The sequence below is a fragment of the Mobula birostris genome, chromosome 17 (assembly GCF_030028105.1).
Source record: "Mobula birostris isolate sMobBir1 chromosome 17, sMobBir1.hap1, whole genome shotgun sequence".
In the NCBI taxonomy this organism is placed as follows: domain Eukaryota; kingdom Metazoa; phylum Chordata; class Chondrichthyes; order Myliobatiformes; family Myliobatidae; genus Mobula; species Mobula birostris.
Genome location: NC_092386.1, coordinates 66,625,265 through 66,644,720, shown reverse-complemented (window position 1 = coordinate 66,644,720; position 19,456 = coordinate 66,625,265). Strand labels below are relative to the sequence as shown.

General features: G+C 43.3%; 1 protein-coding gene across 2 annotated transcripts in view; it reads left to right on the top strand.

Annotated features, from left to right (window-relative positions):
* Window positions 1-2,978: 2,978 nt before the first annotated feature.
* Window positions 2,979-19,456, top strand: part of fbxo10 (F-box protein 10) — a 130,195-nt gene continuing 113,717 nt past the window's right edge. For both annotated transcript variants that reach the window (XM_072281859.1, XM_072281858.1), the window contains exon 1: window positions 2,979-3,209. The gene's annotated coding sequence lies outside the window, so the exon portion shown is untranslated. The remainder of the gene's footprint in view (window positions 3,210-19,456) is intronic.

Here is a 19,456-nt window from a genome sequence, read left to right as displayed (position 1 = left end):
CTCGCCCGAAAGCTGACTGTGAGGAATATCGAAGGTCTGTTTGGATTCCAATTTGAATATTCATTCGTTCTCTCTCCTCCCCCCCCGCCCCCAACGGCATAACAGTGATTACTGTGAACTGAACTGAACTCAATTGAACTGAACTTTGCGTCACTTGAAACTGGTCATTTACCCCTAGACGGCGATAGAGCTTGATTGATCCTATTATCCTAGTTCTGTGTACATGTCTGTTTATTCATTGCTAACCTGTTGCATTTATATCCTTACTGTTAGAGTACTGTATTGCTTATTTCTTTAATAAAACTTTCTTAGTTCCAGTAATCCAGACTCCAACTGAGTGGCCCATTTCTGCTGGTTTGGCAACCCAGTTATGGGGTACATAACAGTACAAATAAACACGATAGAATCGATGAACATGCAACATGATGGACAAACAACCAACCACTGTGCAAAGGACTGTGCAAGTACAAAAAAAAGATGAAGAGTCCTTGAAAGTGAGTCCATAGGTTGTGGGAACAGTTCATTGTTGGGCTGACTGAAATTGAGAAAAGTCATCCTCTCTGGTCAAGAGCCTGATGGCCTGTTCCTGGCCTTGTGGTGGGTCCTGAGGATCCTGTACCTTCTTCCTGATAGCAGCAATGAGAATTCGTTACAAACTGATTTTGTATTTTTGTATACTTGTTGATGACTCATCCATTTCCAGAAACATGTTTGCTGTCAATGAACAAAACTGCTCTTATATCCAAAGTTTTTTTTAAAATATGCTTTTAAACTCAGCAGGTCAAGTAGCATTAGTGGAAAGGAATGTTGCAGCTCATAAATCTTTCATTAGTGTTGACCTTCTGACCAGTTGAGCTTTTTCTGACATATTCTCTTTGCTTGCACGCTTACATGTATCAGGCTTTGAGAACAGAAAGAGTGATAGTGATGGACTCTAATGCCTGTCTATACTAAAGTCACTTGTCAGTATTAAATCCTTATTCCTTTATTCTTTACTCATTCAAGGACCCATCAAGTTGCTTCATAAATATTGCCACTGTTTCTGCCATCACTATCACTTCGGCTCATTCCAGATTCTAACTACTCCTTGTGTGGAAATGTATCCCTCAGGTCCCCATTAAATCTTCACCCTCTCACCTTAAATGTATGTCCTCTGGTTTTAGATGTCCTGACCATGGGAAACAGATACTGGCTACCTACTCTATCATGCTCAGTCTTTCTCACTCCAGTGTAATGTATTCAGTCTCTCCTGATAACTCAAACCCTCCAATCCCAGCAACTTCTTCTCTGCACATTCTCTAGCAGAATTCTGCCCTTCCTAACCAACATTTTGTTCAATCATAACCTGACATCCCAAATCTTTTACTTAGTAACTTGCCAATGAAAGCGGGCATGGCTAATGCCTTCTTCACCATGCTGCATTCCTGTGTTCCCATTTCCAGGGAACTGTATGCATATACCTCCAAGGTCTCTGTTCAACAACACCCCCAAGGGCCCCGCCATTCACTGTGTTTGCCCTGACCTGGTCTAACTTCCCAAAATGCATCACTTTGTACTTGTCTGAGAAATTTCCTGCATTGCATCACCAGCTTTCTCAATTGATTAATATACTGTTGTAACCATAAATAACATTTGTCACCATCCACCTTTCCTATTAATTTTGCTGTCATCAGCAATTTACCAACTAGTAAAAACTAGAAAGCAGAATTTGAAGAGCTATAAATGTATTGCATGAAGGAGGATGAGAAGTAAATGCCCTGTCATTGACCCTGTTATTCTAGGAACCAACAGAGCAAATTTACCTATAATAAATATCCCAAAATTTGTTCCTCCACTCTTTTCTTAATTATTTTGTTGAAATTAAGGGAGCTGTACTCTGACAAATATTTTTTCTATTGTGAGAACTTCTTTTGAAGCAGTAGGTGGAGCTCCAAGTAATACGGCAAATTAGGAGTTTGAGGAGATTTGGTATGTTACCAAAGGCTCTAGCAGACTTCTACAGGTGTGCATTCTGACTGGGCATCACCGTCTGGTGTGGAGCTCCAACGCACAGGATTGAAAGAGGCTGCAAAGCAGGGGTTCCCAAGCTGGGGCCCGTGGGCCCCTGGGTAAATAGTGAGGGTCCATGGCGTAAAAAGGGTTGGGAACGCCTTTTGCCAGAGGGTTGTTGACTCAGCCAGCTCCATCACTGGCACAACCCTGCCGACCATCATGGCATCTTCAAATAGCGTCCTCCATCATTAAGAGCACTCATCATCTGGGCATGCCCTCTTCTCATTAGTACAATCAGGGAGGAGGTACAGGAACGCACACATTCAACGTTTTAAGAACAGCATCTTCATTCCGCCATCAGATTTCTTGAATGAATGCAAATACGGTACCTCAATATTCTGCTTTCGCGCTATTTATTTCATGTCTTGCACCGTACCGTCGCCACAAGATTACAAAATTCATGTCAGTGATTATAAACCCGCTTCTGAAATCAATCAACTTTCAGGTGTAATATACAGTAAGATAATTATGTCCTATGCTACTTGCATAACTTTGCATGAAATGCTGCATAATTAATACTTTGAAACACGCCAGGTAGTGGAACAAATTGCTGCGTCCAGTTACGTAATCTCCAATTTAACAACATTTGTAACTTTGTTTCGCTGGGGGATTTTCAATCTTATAATTTTCGTTTTCCATTTAGGATAAGGCTAAAGGAACTTCTGAATCTATTAATATTCTTGGGGGGAAAAGGTTCACTATACATCGGAGTATTATTTACTTGGGAAATATGTCCATTCTAATTTTCACTGTTGGAATTAAAGTGCCATTTTATTGGTCTTCAAGTTGTGACGAACCTGCAGTACGCATTATATTCCTCTTTGCTTCCAGCGAATTTACAGGAGGTTATCCTAGCGATGCCTTGCTTCCCAGACTAGCATCTCTCCTCCCTAACGACCGTGCGGTTGCTACGTGACGTAATCCCGGGCTCCGGCCGGCGCGCGGCGCGCGGTGCGGGACGGCGCGGGACGGCGCGGGACGCTGGTGGACCGTGGCGGCCGGAGGTTAGGCCGTTTTCGGGCTCGATGAAGCGGCGGGACGCGCTGGTCGTGGCCAGGCCCCCGGCGCTGCAATGTGACCGAACGGAGAGTGGAACTCCGCGGACTCGAGCTGTGCTTGCGGACGCTTGTCTCTCAGCAGCGCTGAAGATATAGAAGGTAAGCGGTAAAGTTATTCCTTTCCCCGGGGAGTGCCAGCAGCTCTCTCCCGTACGCGTGAAAACCTACCTCGGGCTGACCACCGCAAAGTGATGCAAACGTTCTCGGGCTTTTTAGAACCCTTCTTTTGGAAAATCGAGGTGTTTGAATAATTAAACCTAAATTACAATGCGCGCATTTTCTGCTCTTTTTTTCCTTTTGACGATAGTTTTCATAAACGGAATGGCAGATCGCTGGGTCCGTTTTGTTTCTGGCTGTTCCCACTTTCCTCTCAGTCCCCGAGGCACTGTAAATGTTCTCCCTCAAAAATATTTTCCAGTTCGCTGTTGCTCTAACCTCCCCGTCGGTAGAATATTTCAGATCACAACTTAGTGTGTTTTCCTGGGATCCCTCCGGTATCAGTTTTAATCCGCCTCATCTTCTGTTATAGCGAACATGTTCTCCTTATTTATTAAGGTAAATCCTTTTATTATTTGAACCACTTTGTATACTATAATCTCCTAACTTGCTATCTCAGTTTCTTCACTCTTACAGGAGCTACGCCCATTTGAGGCATGGACTCTAGATTCCATACTATTCCACAATTTAACGCCGTATTCTAGGTTAGACCCAAATAGTGTTTCACAATGTTTGATCAGCCGTAGATCTTTCCTTTTTTTAAAAAAAAACAGTCTGGGTAGAAAATTTGTTTGCAGAAATACGTTTTTTTTGTTTTGTGTTGGGAATAATATTCATTTATATTGTCCAAATACTTAGAGCGGTAATTTCGTTAGGTAGTTTGAAAAGGGAACAGGTAGGGCCTTCACAAATTGAGAACTTTTAAACACCTTTGTCATCTCAATAATGAGTTATTGGTCAGTTTATGAATTCCCAATGTAAAATATTGATTGTGGTAGCAATTAGTTGCAGTAGTTGTGACTTGGCATGTTCTGAGTGATACTTTACAGTGCAAGCTTTCCATTGTCATTTAGATATCTAAAGTAATGTATCTGTCTTCTCCATTTGACTATAGCATTAGAGATGAGTATCTTTCAAACTACAATGCAATCTGGCACTGTCCTGATTTGAATAATTTACTGTATCACTTTACTGCTTGTTTGTGGATGATATGGCCAATTATTCTTCTTGCAACAAAACACATACAAAAATGCTGGAGGAACTCAGCAGGTCAGGCAGCATCCATGGAAATGAATAAACAGTTGACATTTCGGGCCGAGACCCTTCATCAGGACTCTTTGCAATAAAGCCTTGTTGGTGCTTCTATCTAAGAGAAGGCGAAGGCATGGCTGAAAAAGAGTGATGGCTGTAAACGTGGAATTGCGAGAGAGGAAGGAACTTTGTGAATTACAATCGTCAGGGTAGTGGTACTGAGCAGTTGGCAGAGTTGCAGGCAGACAAGTCTCCAGCACTTGGGGGATGTTATCCAACATTTTAAAATAAGTGAGCAGTGTGGTGTTTGTTTTGTATTTGGAGAAGGTTCCAAGCTTGTGAAATAGAAAATGTAACTTCTTTCCTGAGAATGGAGGGAGACGTAGCTTGAAACTACAATCTGGTTAGCTTATTATCTGTCATTGGGGGCATGTTATGAGCTATTAATAAAGATAGGGGACTTAGGGAAAAATTCAAGCTAGTCAAGCAGTTTATTGAATTTTTTGAAGTAATATTTTGTGTGGATTAAAAGCAACAATTAATGTTCTAGAAGGTATTTGGAAGTAGCTCATGGTGTAAGAGTTAACTTTGAAATGAAAGCAGAAAATGCTGAAACCCTACGCAAGTAAGACAGTATCTGTGGAAATTTAAATAGTTAATGTTTCAGGCATAGAACCCTTCAGGTCTGAGAAAGAGTGAGAGAAATTAATCAAGCTAATAGAAGGTTTGAGGAAGGGCAATGGGTGGAATAAAGGGAATTTCTCAGATTCTGCAAAATAATGTTAGACATTGAAGGGCAGTTAAGCTTTATCTGTATGATGTGTTGCAAATCTCTGTGTAATGTTGAGCATAGATGTATAGCTTAGCTTGCTCGGAAATGAAAGAAAAAAGCAGTGGGAGGAAGAGGATGGCAAGCAGGAATGGCCAATCCTGATGCAAGTAGAAAAAGAGTGAGTTTTCTAAAGTTGGAGAGTCTGATAGGGAGTTCTGCAGGCCCAGTTGAATAATGAAATGTCGTTCATGACTTCATATTGGGCTTTGTTTTAACAGTGCAGGAGGCCATGGAGTGAGAGGTCAGAGTGGGTGGGTGAATTAAAAGTGTTTGGTCCAGGAGTTGGCTCCAAAGGTAGTCATAGCCAAAGGGTGGTAGTGGGGACGAGCTCCCACTGCTAAACAAATGCTCATCATGGTATGCGTCTTCACGACAGGAGGTAGCTCACCTAGGAGAGGGAAAATTCCAATTTCAAACCTTCGCTGCCTTGCGGCTATTTCCGCTCACGGGAAGGGCTCTGGGAGTAAACCCCGAGGAAAAATCTAGAGCTGGAGTTCCAAAGGCTGCTGGCACTAAACTGTATTGACTTTCGTCGTTCCTTTGGACTTGTCATCAGCATGGGGGGGGGGGGGGTCCCACTGCATGGGCAACAGACGGATCTCCATATCAACTCTGCCCTGGCTTGCACCCTGGAGACTCTACCAGAGGCGCAGTACCCGTGGTCGACCATAACCGACGGAGGCCACAGACACACACGCGCACGCACGTGCGCAGTCCAGCAGTTGAAACCTTGGTGCTCCATAAGGTTATCTTTTTTCGAATCTATGCTTGATTTCTTTAATGTAGTGGAAGATACATCGTGAAATCCATTGTACTGGATTGGAAGAAGAGCAAGTGAACTACTGCCTTATCTGGAAAGATAGTTTATTCCCTGGATGGTGTGCGTAGTGTTCTTGTGCAGTGTGTTGAAACTCTGACTAAACACCAAGTTAAACTGGAGCCAATGAAGACAGAGTCGTAGTAAGGTTAACCATTTACTGTGCACTCTTCCACATGAACGTCGTATGGTGAAAGCTGTTGATAAAAAAATACAAACATATACAGTGTCTGTTTCATTCTGGAGACCACGGGCACTCTCTTCTTTTAGCGAATGTCTCCGGTCGCCCCGAGTAGCAGGCGAGGGGGTCGCGTCAAACCGCCATCGGGCTCGAGCCCAACCTGCGTTTGAAATTGAAAAGCCGGCACGTGCACCGCCCCAACTGCCACTTCCTTAACAGCAACCGCGTTAATATTTTTACTTCAAATATATTCTTATGAACTTACGGCGTTGCTTCTATAATGTTTCTTTGTGGGTAGAAATGGAGCTCTTCACGATCATGCTGCACGCATGGCACCCACCTTCACACCTTCCCGAACCGGAGGTTACACATAAGACGCGGTGAAACTGGAAGTGATGTCATCACATGCCGTGATATACCGTAGACAATGAATTTACCTTTGTTACACTGTAACTTAATTGTCAACCTTTAACTTTAACTAGAAAATAGTTACAAACAAATCATTTAAAACGTAGACCCAACAAAGTCAAATAAATGCCTTAAGGGCAGCACAGTGTGACAGGAAGAGGAAAGGTTGAGTGTTGCACCTTCTCCCTTTCCTCAGGAATGATGAAGAGTTCGAGACTGTCATACATGTGGGGTTTTGAGAGTACTTTTTCATTTCGTTTCAGATTTCCAGTATTTGCAGTTTTAATTTAATTTGTGTTAACGTTATTGGTGCGGGTAAAAGACTAACTGGCAACAGGAAAATACACCCTATCCTTGTTATATGCGGGGGTACGTTCCTCGCAGTTGACGCATAATGTGAAATTGCGTAACGTGAATAATTATTTAAATGGAGAAAATAGGGATGCGTTCCAGAGGGTTTCCTAAATATATTTTATCTGTAATTTATTCGCATTTTCATACCAATGCGACACAAAAGCAGTACCACAAGACAACATTTGTATTATATTTCATCAATTTAAGGCAATATTCAATGTAATAAATCATAGAAAGTTAACATCCTCTGGTGTACAGTACTTACCAACAGTGGCAGGTGTGTTCGCTCCGGGAGATGAGTGGTTGTGGTGTCGGGCAACTTTACATGGATAAGGGGGATGGTTGTGGTCATCAGGGTAATATTAAGCACAGCAAGGCGTGAAGGAAGACTCACAGAACTCTTAGAACTGCCGGCAGCAGATGACACCAATTTGAAGAAAGTGGTGAGGGTTGTTTGCTTGGCAGCATTTTATTTTTCAGCATAAATTTGCTTGTAGGGAAGAAGGGTTGACAGCAGGGAATGACTGCAGTGCTGACTCCGTTCTAAACTTGGGTCCATGTCACCATTTATGCCAAGTGTTCCGACTTCCACCATTCCCTCACTGTTGGTAAACTCCCGGGATTTTCAAAATCGTCTGTTGCTTGCAGCATCTGAGAGATAGTTCACTGTAAAAAAAAAACGTACGCCTTGAATGTGGATTATGCCTTGGTCGAATGGTTAAATCAGCGATCTTGTGTTAAGCGGCAGGAAACGCACTGTTATGTTAAGATGAATGCTGTCCAAATGTTTAGGATGGCCTGGCGCATTGTCAAGCAACAAAAGAACTTTAAAGGCAAGATTCTGTTCCCGGCAGTAGCGTCCCAGAACTGTGTTACCTTCAGATGATGCTGCGCTGCTTATAATTTCCAACTATTTTTCAAGTGTTAAAGTGGTTCTCTGCCGCTCGGCTGATGGCCCAGGACATGACATCGGACACTTAGGAGGCATAGTTAAATATTTTAAGCGCAAAATCACTGCACCGTAGGTAAAACCAACAGAAGTTTAAGATCGTGCATCCACACCTTGCCAAAACCAGTGCGAGAGTGGCGGGAATGAGCATGTGAGGCACGCGCACCTGACTTGTATTGGCGGGAAAGCAGTGCTCCTCGCATAACTGTGAGTTTTGGACGCATATAAGGAGGCGTTGGTACAAATAGGTTCCTCGTATAACTGTGAATCCGCTTTATCTGAAGACACATATAACGAGGATAGGGTGTAGGCACAAATGGTTTGTCAGTTGGCAAGTTGTATCAAGTGTTATGCCGCAGGAATTGGTGTTGGGCCTCAACTTTTAAGACGAGTGGCAATGTTTGTTAAATATTTTAGTAGCACAGAAGTATAGGAAAGTAAGTTTTGAACTGGACATTAAATTGGCCACAAAGATATAGCTAAGATAAGTGAGTAGGCACAGAATTGGTAAGGATTATAATGTGGGAAAAGATGAAATCATCCCTTTTGACAGAATTTCAAAAAATAATTATCTAAATAGTGAGAGATTGTAGAGTTCTAAAATGCAGAGGCGTCTATAGTTATTCGTGCTGATTCATGAAAAGAATAATTATAAAAGCTGAAAGAATATCATTTATCAAGAAGAGAATTGAATACAAAAGTAGGGAGGTGGGGCTATGGTGGCACCACATGCAACATTCTCTAAGGACGTGTTTGAATTGTTGGAAACGGTTCAGTAAAGACACTGGTAGGTAGAATAGGTAGGTTATCTTATGAGGGAAAGTTGAGAGGCTTTGCTTGAATTTAGAAGACTGGTGATTAAAAACAACAGGATCAATGTGGAGAGGATTTGTTTTAAAAATAAGTTGCCACCCACTTAAGACTGGTGAAGCAAAATTCTTACTTGGGACTTTATCTTGAAATTCTCTTCCTCAAAGAGCCATGGAAACAGAGTCATCAATTATTTTTAAGGCAAATGTCAAGAGATACTTGATAAACAAGGGGCAATGATATTATGTTCTTATCAGAAGTTGAGCTGATAGACTGAGATGAAGTCAAGGGAAAGGCGATTCATTTGAAGCATGTACAAGCTATTATAAACTTGGCAGCAAATGATATGAATTACCTTCTGCAATAAGGTGGCTAATTACATTGTCTTAACTGGGTCAATGTGCATCCTTGCTAACTGTCCCATTGGGCCCGGAGGCAAGTGAGATTAGAATCAGCAAATACAGTACAACTGTTGTACAATCATGGTTGATGTGGTTTGTGTTTACCTCAGTAATATTAGGTGACCTCATTTACTTTTTAGACTAATCCTCTTAATTTCAGCAGCTATTGAAATAAATATCAAAATTGCTGTTTAAAATTAGTCATAATCATAGTCATACTTTATTAATCCCGGGGGAAATTGGTTTTAGTTACAGTTGCTCCATAAATAATAAATAGTAATAGAACCATAAATAGTTAAATAGTAATATGTAAATTATGCCAGTAAGTTATGAAATAAGTCCAGGGCCAGCCTATTGGCTCAGGATGTCTGACCCTCCAAGGGAGGAGTTGTAAAGTTTGATGGCCACAGGCAGGAATGACTTCCTATGACGCTCAGTGCTGCATCTCGGTGGAATGAGTCTCTGGCTGAATGTACTCCTGTGCCCACCCAGTACATTATGTAGTGGATGGGAGACATTGACCAAGATGGCATGCGACTTGGACAGCATCCTCTTTTCAGACACCGTGAGAGAGTCCAGTTCCATCCCCACAACATCACTGGCCTTACGAATGAGTTTGTTGATTCTGTTGGTGTCTGCTACCCTCAGCCAGCTGCCCCAGCACGCAACAGCAAACATGATAGCACTGGCTGCCACAAATTACCTGCACAAGCCAAACCTTCTCTTCAGCTTTCCAGAGCAAACCCCACGTAGTTCTCCAGTTTCCACCCTATATCTTGCCCTGCCCACTTTTGAGATGATCATATCCATGATAATTGTTTTGTCTTCGCTCAAACCCATCTTCCATCTACTACAATCCATTTTTTGTTTTTCTGTTTTCGCACCGCCTGGACCATGCCATCCTTTTGCGCTACCATTGGGTAGTGGTTACAGGAGCCTGAAGTCCCACATTACCATGTTTAAGAATGGCTATTTTCCTACCGTTCAGACTTTTAACGTTCGGGCACGACAGATCACTAGCACTAGGAACACTGCATTAAAATGAATCTTTTGTGTTCTAATTGTATTTACGGTTAAAAATTCTGTATAATTTATGTTTTTGATTTGTGAATGCTGCTTATTTGATGTTTTATGTGTCTGTGATGCAGTAAGTTTTTCATTGCACCTGTGTGTACATGTACTCGTGCATATGACAACGAACTCCACTTTCAATTTCAATTCTGCCTATTATTTTTCTCTTAATCAGTTTTCATCCCTCCTACAGGACTTAGAATTGCAAATAATGTTTGATATGAGTGTTCTTGATCTGTCAAGCAACCTTCGGTGTGGTTCATCTTTACTGCTTCTCCCATCCTGTTATCTTGGGTTACACTTGCATATTCCACTTTAATCTATTCATTAACCAGCAAATTGCCAACAGCTGCTTTTTACCCATTGATGTTAATGTTATATTATCCACTGTAACATTACCACCAGTGTTCCAGATTTCCTCACCGAGAGACCGCAGTCTGTGCGGATCGTAAGTAACATCTCCTCCTGGCTGACAATCAACAGTAGCACACCTCAAGGTCACGTGTTTAGCCCACTGCTCTACTCTCTACACCCACAGTTGTGTGGCTAGGGACACCACAAAGGCCATCTTGAAATTTGTTGATGACACAAATATTGTTGGCAGAATTTCAGATGGTGACGAGGTGGTGTACAGGTGCACGATAGATCAGCTGGTTGAGTGGTATTGCAGTAACAACCTTGCACTCGATGTCAGTAAGGCCAAGGAATTGATTGTGGACGTCAGGAAGGAGAAGTCGATGGAGCACACACCAGTCCTCACAGAGGGATGAGAAGTGGAAAGGGTGAGCAATTTCAAGTTTCTGGCTGTCAACATCTCTGTCGATCTATCCTGGGCCTAGCATATTGATGCATTTACAATGGTGACTATATTTCATTCAGAGTTTGAGGGGAATTGGTATGTCACTAAATTTCTACAGATCTAGAGAGCATTGTAGCTGGTTGCATCACCATCTAGTATGGAGGGGTCACTATACAGAATCAGATTAAAAGCTGCAGGAAGTTGTACACTCAGCCAGCTCCATCATGGAGCCTCCCCAGCATCCAGGACACCGTCAAAAGGCAATGCCTCAAAAAGGCAGCATCCATTATTAAGGGCTAGAACGTGGCCTTTTTTACATCGCTACCATCAAGGAGGAGATACAGAAGCCTGAAGACACACACATGACATTTCAGGAACAGCTTCTTCCCCTCTGCCATCAGATTTCTCAATGAACGAGGAACCCATGAACACTCTCAATATTCTTTCCCTCTCTTTTTGCACTGCTTATTTAGTTTTCTTTTTTTTAATCTATGTACTTATAGTTTTTATTATTATTGATTACAATAATGCCGCAAAACAACATATTTAATGATATATGCCAGTGATATGAAACCCGATTCTGATTCTAAGGTTTATTCTAGGCTATTTTTTTACATTAGCGACATGTAATTGTTCAGCAAAATGATCTAGGATATCTATTTTCAAAGTCTGAAATATGTATTTGCCACAGTATTCTACCCTGAGATTTATTTTCTTGCAGGCATTCACTTCAGAAGAGAGAAATACAATATAATCAATGAAAAACTAGTTTTGCATGTAGGGTGAACATTTCTAGCTGCATCTCACTGCTGCTCAGGGTATCTCAGAATCTCGTCTGTATATTGTGACATGTAATATGATAATTATATAATAAATTCACTTTTATGGTGACATACTTGGATAGGTAATTTACTTTGAACTTTTTTTAAACTCCTCTCATACTGTGCATTGTTAACTAGTAGTAGAAGAGTTGCCATTATGTTGCTAATACACGTTGATAAAGCCCAGGTTATGGCCTTTAAATTCCCACCATGAGGTCTGTTCCCTTGTCGGCATTTACATTGCAAATATTTGAGACTGAACCAGTCCATTCAGGTTTGCTGCATACTGTATGTGCTGTAGATGTGCTTCTGACTAGGTAGCACTAAAACCTGTGAAGTTCTCTGGATCTCGGATCTATATCTGAGGGTTGTAAAATACACTTGAGTGGCCACATTTTTAGGTCCACCAGTACATTAATGCAAGTATCCAATCAGCAAATCATGTGGCAGAAACTCAGTGCAGACATGGTGACAGTAGTGAAATGGTTAGCACGACACAATTAGATCTCGGGGCGTCTGAGTTCGGAGTTCAGTTCCGACACTGTCTGTAAGGAGTCTCTGTACATCCTCCCAGGTGCTGTGGTTTCCTCTCTCAGTCCAAAAATGTACCGTGTAGATTAATTGGTCATTGTAAATTGTCTGGTGATTAGGTTATGGTGAATTGGGGTTGCTGTGTGTCCTGACTCCACGCTGTATCACTAAATAAAATAAAATAAAATTATAAATAAAGATGTTCAGTTGTTGTTCTGACTGGAATGGGGAAGAAATGCAGCCTAAGTGACTGGCTGTGGAATTGGTGTCAGGTATCTCAGAAACTGCTGGGATTTTCACACACACAGCAGTCTCTCGAGTTTACAGAAAATGGTGCAAAAAACAAAAAAAAATCATCTAGTGGGTGGCAGTTCTGATGGGCAAAAATACCTTGTAAATAAGGGGTCAGAGGAGAATGGCTAGACTGGTTCAAGCTGACAAGAAGCAACAGTATCTCAATAATCACGTGTTACAACAGTGGTGTGCAGAAGAGCATCTCTGAACGCACAACGTGAATCAGAATGGCTACAGATCTGAATTCCGCTATCTCCACCTTCCTTTCAAATTGTTCCGATCACCAGCTGCTGCAGTTGACGACATTCTACATAGAGCGACTGGAGCAGGCGATTGAAGAGGGTGTGGAGGGACTTGCGCCATGTTAACAGGCGAGGATCAATTCCCTGGACGAGCGTATCAGTAAGTGAAAAAGATACCAATTGAAAGCAGATTCTTCGACAGACTGTCTGAACAGATGTAAGGGAACAGGTCTGTGTGGTAAACAAGGCAGACCAGGGCTGCAGCCACGCTGAGCCTTTATTTGGCAGATACAAGATGTGACCGGAGTCTAACTATCTGAACACATGCACTTTTAGTTGGGTTAGGATACAGTCAATGATTGAAAGGTTATTCGTGATATGACACGTGATCAGTCTGCAAATGGACAGAAAAAGGCTTTATATTACTCTGTTCAACTTCCCAACATTCCTATTGCTGGACCTCAGCGACCGTGTAACAGTGTTGCCTTGAAGACTCCCGGGATCCCACAATCTGATTGTGTTCATTCTCCACCCATCTCTGAGGTCTGCCTTCACCCATCATGGGATGCCACAGAATCATTTGAACAGACAGTACTTGAGTAGTATCTCTAGTTTGACCGACTGAATCTCTTTCATTTGATCAAATATCCAATCATGCCTCGTGGTTCAGTAACCTTCTGTTCCATGTGACAGCTCCATTTTGCGTCTGTAATTACCACAGCATGTAATGTTAACACTGAGAATTGCAAAAATTAGAATCATTGAAAATATTCCAAACATCCATAGATAACACAGGCACATTCACCTGTTGCCACCCAAACTGAATATAAACTGTACCAGGCCATAACATTTTCCATGAGACAGCTGACAGTTTCATTCCAAAATTCCTTCTCGGTATTATTAACAGTTGGCTTTCGTCTCACACACATGCACAAAAGTCTTGTGATTGCTGCCTGCACTTCACTGTCAGTTCCTATCTGTAGACTGACACTGGACTCTCATGGTTCCTGGCAGTGAATTGTTAAGCTTTTCACCAGGAAATTACCTCTGGAAAAATCGGCAGTGACCCTATTACAGTCCGACCTAGTCATAGTAGTTGAACTCCACAGTACAGCAACAGGCTTTTCGTCCAGTCTAGTGCACATTGACCTAATATCCTGCTTAGCCCCATTGATCTGCACCCAGTCTGGAAATGTCATACTGCTCCCATCCAAGTACTTAACCAAATTGCCTTTAAATTTTGAAATCGAATGCACACCAACCACTTCCGATGGCAGCACATTCCAAACTGTCACCAACCTCTGAGCGAGGAAATACTCCCTTATATTCCCTTTCACCTTTCATCTTTAACCCATGACTCCTAATTCTATTTCCACCCAACCTGAGTAGGGGCATTGGTAGCAGACCCAAATGCAAGACACAGGCACTGAAAGTACTAGGAACTGGTCTATGTCTATTAAGGATGCTAGGTAAACCAAGGAACGAGGACAAAATGATGACACGAAGAGAAACAAACCAGAAAACCTAGACTTTGGCTAGGGACTTGAACTGGACATGGAACTCAGGTCATGACTCGGAACTCGGGTCTTGGCAGGGACTGGGTACCTGGGTCTAGACCTAGTTCTTGACAAGAACACCGACATGGCTTAGAATTGACTCAGACTTGGCTTGGACGTGACCCGGACGTGACTTGGACTTGACTGGCCTCGGCTCCTGGACTTGACTGGCCTCGGCTCCTGGAATTGAATTGACGTAGCGCGCCAAGGTTTAAAAAGAGGAATTTTCAGCGGTTCTTGTTTCAGTCAAAGCAAGCAGCTGAGAAGAAGGGAGTGAAGAAATCGGGTACAAAAAGTCTGGAAAGCGGCCAGTGAGTGAGTGGGCCAGTGAAGGAGTGGAGCTTCAACGAGAAGAGGCGGAGTACAATCTTGCTTGCAGTTAGTCCTTACAATGCCTCCTGAGACGGTGATGTGCCTCTTACGTGAGATGTGGCAGTCTTGGGGGAGCACCCCTCTTCCGCAGAGTCACACCTGCCAGAAGTGCATACGGCTGGGCAATCTGGAAGACCATGTAAGGAATCTGGAGCAGCAGCTGGATGACCTTCGACTCATAAGGGAGAATGAGGCAGTCATAGATGAGAGCTACAGGGAGGTAGTCACACCTGGGCTGTCGGAAGCAGGTCATTGGGTGACAGTCAGAGGTGGGAAAGCGAAGGTGAGCAGACAGGTAGTGCAGAGCACCCCTGTAGCCATTCCCCTGAATAATAAGTTTACCGTCCTGGATACTGTTGGCGGGGACGACCGACCGACCAGGTGTGAGCCACGGTGGCAGGGCCTCCGGCACTGAGTCTGACCTGGTGGTGCAGAAGGGTGGGACGGAGAAGAAGAGAGCTGTTGTCATTGGAGACTCTATAGTCAGGAGAGCAGACAGGAGATTTCGTGAACATGAGAAGATTGTTGCCTCCTGGGTGCCAGGGTCCGGGATGTCTCTGACTGGGTGCACGACATCCTGGTACGAGAGGGAAAGCAACCAGAAGTCGTGATACATGTTGGTACCAACAACATAGGCAGGAAGAGGGATGAGGTCCTGAAGTGTGAGTTTTGGGAACTAGGCAGAAGGCTGAAGAACAGGACCTCAAGGGTGATGTTCTCAGTATTGCTGCCAGTGCTACGTGACAATGATGGTAAGAATTGGAGGAGATGGCAGTTGAATGAGTGGCTGAGGAGTTGGTGCAGGGAGCAGGGTTTTGGATTTTTGGATCATTGGGATCTCTTCTGGGGAAGGTGGGTCCTGTACAGATTGGATAGGTTGCACCTGAACTCGAGGGGGAGCAATATCCTTGCAGGTAGGTTTGCTAGCATGGTTTGGGAGGGTTTAAACTAATTTGCAAGGGGGATGGCACCTGGAGCGATAGAGCAGTGAAAGAAGTGCATGGAGTAAAGCCAGATCTAACATACAGAGAGGCTTTGAGGAAAGAGAAGCAGAATAGACAGTGTAAAGACAGTAAGGTAGAAGGGCTGAAATGTGTGTACCTCAATGCAAGAAGCATCAGGAAAAAAGGTGATGATCTGAGAGCTTGGATACATACATGGAATTATGATGTAGTAGCTATTACAGAGACTTGGCTGGCACCAGGGTAGGAATGGATTCTCAATATTCCTGGATTTCAGTGCTTTAAAAGGGATAGAGAGGGCAGAAAAAGGGGAGGAGGGGTGGCATTACTGGTCAGGGATACTATTACAGCTACAGAAAGGGTGGGTAATGTAGCAGGATCCTCTTTTGAGTCAGTATGGGTGGAAGTCAGGAACAGGAAGGGAGCAGTTACTGTATTGGGGGTATTCTATAGGCCCCCTGGTAGCAGCAGAGATACAGAGGAGCAGATTGGGAGGCAGGTTTTGGAAAGGTGCAAAAATAACAGGGTTGTTATCATGGGTGACTTTAACTTCCCTAATATTGATTGGCACCTGATTAGTTCCAAGGGTTTAGATGGGGCAGAGTTTGTTAAGTGTGTCCAGGACAGATTCCTGTCACAGTATGTGGACAGGCCAACTAGGGGGAATGCCATACTAGATCTAGTACTAGGTAATGAACCGGGTCAGGTCACAGATCTCTCAGTGGGTGAGCATCTGGGGGACAGTGACCACCACTCCCTGGCCTTTAGCATTATTATGGAAAAGGATAGAATCAGAGAGGACAGGAAAATTTTCAATTGGGGAAGGGCAAATTATGAGGCTATAAGGCTAGAACTTGCAGGTGTGAATTGGGATGATGTTTTTGCAAGGAAATGTACTATGGACATGTGGTCGATGTTTAGAGATCTCTTGCAGGATATTAGGGATAAATTTGTCCCGGTGAGGAAGATAAAGAATGGTAGGGTGAAGGAACCATGGGTGACAAGTGAGGTGGAAAATCTATTCAGGTGGAAGAAGGCAGCATACATGAGGTTTAGGAAGCAAAGATCAGATGGGATATTGAGGAATATAGGGAAGCCAGAAAGGAGCTTAAGAAGGGGATAAGAAAAGCAAGAAGGGGGCATGAGAAGGCCTTGGCGAGTAGGGTAAAGGAAAACCCCAAGGCATTCTTCAATTATGTGAAGAAAAAAAGGATGACAGGAGTGAAGGTAGGACCGATTAGAGATAAAGGTGGGAAGATGTGCCTGGAGGCTGTGGAAGTGAGCGAGATCCTCAATGAATACTTCTCTTCGGTATTCACCAATGAGAGGGAACGATGATGGTGAGGACAATATGAGTGAGGTTGATGTTCTGGAGCATGTTGATATTCAGGGAGAGGAGGTGTTGGAGTTGTTAAAATACATTAGGACGGATAAGTCCCCGGGGCCTGACAGAATATTCCCCAGGCTGCTCCACGAGGCGAGGGAAGAGATTGCTGAGCCTCTGGCTAGGATCTTTATGTCCTCGTTGTCCACGGGAATGGTACCGGAGGATTGGAGGGAGGCGAATGTTGTCCCGTTGTTCAAAAACGGTAGTAGGGATAGTCCGGGTAATTATAGACCAGTGAGCCTTACGTCTGTGGTGGGAAAGCTGTTGGAAAAGATTCTTAGAGATAGGATCTATAGGCATTTAGAGAATCATGGTCTGATCAGGGACAGTCAGCATGGCTTTGTGAAGGGCAGATCGTGGCTAACAAGCCTGATAGAGTTCTTTGAGGAGGTGACCAGGCATATAGATGAGGGTAGTGCAGTGGATTTGATCTACATGGATTCTAGTAAGGCATTTGACAAGGTTCCACATGGTAGGCTTATTCGGAAAGTCAGAAGGCATGGGATCCAGGCAAATCTGGCCAGGTGGATTCAGAATTGGCTTGCCTGCAGAAGGCAGAGGGTCATGTTGGAGGGAGTACATTCAGATTGGATGATTGTGACTAGTGGTGTCCCACAAGGATCTGTTCTGGGACCTCTACTTTTCGTCATTTTTATTAATGACCTGGATGTGGGGGTAGAAGGGTGCGTTGCAAGTTTGCAGACGACACAAAGGTTGTTGGTGTTGTAGATAGTGTAGAGGATTGTCAAAGATTGCAGAGAGACATTGACAGGTTGCAGAAGTGGGCTAAGAAGTGGCAGATGGAGTTCAACCCGAAGAAGTGTGAGGTGGTACACTTTGGAAGAACAAACTCCAAGGCAGAGTACAAAGTAAATGGCAGGATACTTGGTAGTGTGGAGGAGCAGAGGGATCTGGGGGTACATGTCCACAGATCCCTGAAAGTTGCCTCACAGGTGGATAGGGTAGTTAAGAAAGCTTATGGGGTGTTAGCTTTCATAAGTCGAGGGATAGAGTTTAAGAGTCGCGATGTAATGATGCAGCTCTATAAAACTCTGGTTAGGCCACACTTGGAGTACTGTGTCCAGTTCTGGTCGCCTCACTATAGGAAGGATGTGGAAGCATTGGAAAGGGTACAGAGGAGATTTACCAGAATGCTGCCTGGTTTAGAGAGTATGCATTATGATCAGAGATTAAGGGAGCTAGGGCTTTATTCTTTGGAGAGAAGGAGGATGAGAGGAGACATGATAGAGGTGTACAAGATAATAAGAGGAATAGATAGAGTGGATAGCCAGTGCCTCTTCCCCAAGGCACCACTGTTCAATACAAGAGAACATGACTTTAAGGTAAGGGGTGGGAATTTCAAGGGGGCTATTAGAGGAAGGTTTTTTACTCAGAGAGTGGTTGGTGCATGGAATGTACTGCCTGAGTCAGTGGTGGAGGCAGATACACTAGTGAGGTTTAAGAGACTTCTGGACAGGTATATGGAGGAATTTAAGGTGGGGGGGCTATATGGGAGGCAGGGCTTGAGGGTCGGCACAACATTGTGGGCCGAAGGGCCTGTACTGTGCTGTACTATTCTATGTCGAACCTTGAAGAGGACGGGCTACAGCAGCAGAAGACCATGAACATACACTCAATGGCCACTTTATTAGGTACAGGAGGTAACTCAAAGTAGCCACCGAGTGTAGATTCATTGATTGCTGCAGGAGTGGGGAAAATGCTCAAAAATATTATTAAGGATGTGGTAACAGGACATTTAGAAAATCATCATTAAGTAGTGTGTGTGGGGGGGTGGAAGTTATGGGAAGTGTATAGAGATTGAGAAGCAATAGTTTTTGAGGGTGCATTTATTGGGCAGGTAGGGAGGAACCATGGAATATTGCATACCTGAACTTTGAAAATGTTTTTGATAAGGTCCTACACAAAAAAGTGGTTACACAAATCCAAAGGTCATGAGATTGAGAATAGGGTCTTGTGGTCACTAGAGGATTGGATCAAACTTTTTAACCAAAGTAAATAATTGGGTCATTTTCAAGTTTTTGGCTGTTCATTGCAGAAGTAAACAACAATGAGTACAGGGGCCTGGGTTACCCACAGTCTTCAACTGAAAGGAAAAGGTAGCATGCTTCCAAATGTGATTTGAAAGTAATATTTGAGGAAAATGTAAAGGGTATAAAAGAATATAGAAAGACAGGTTAAAAGAGAGTAATGGATTACGGATGGTGTACAATGAGGGGAAGTGTGAGATTCATTTTGGTAGGAAGAATGAAAAATAGAATTTAAATATTTAGGAACTAATAAATATTGGTCT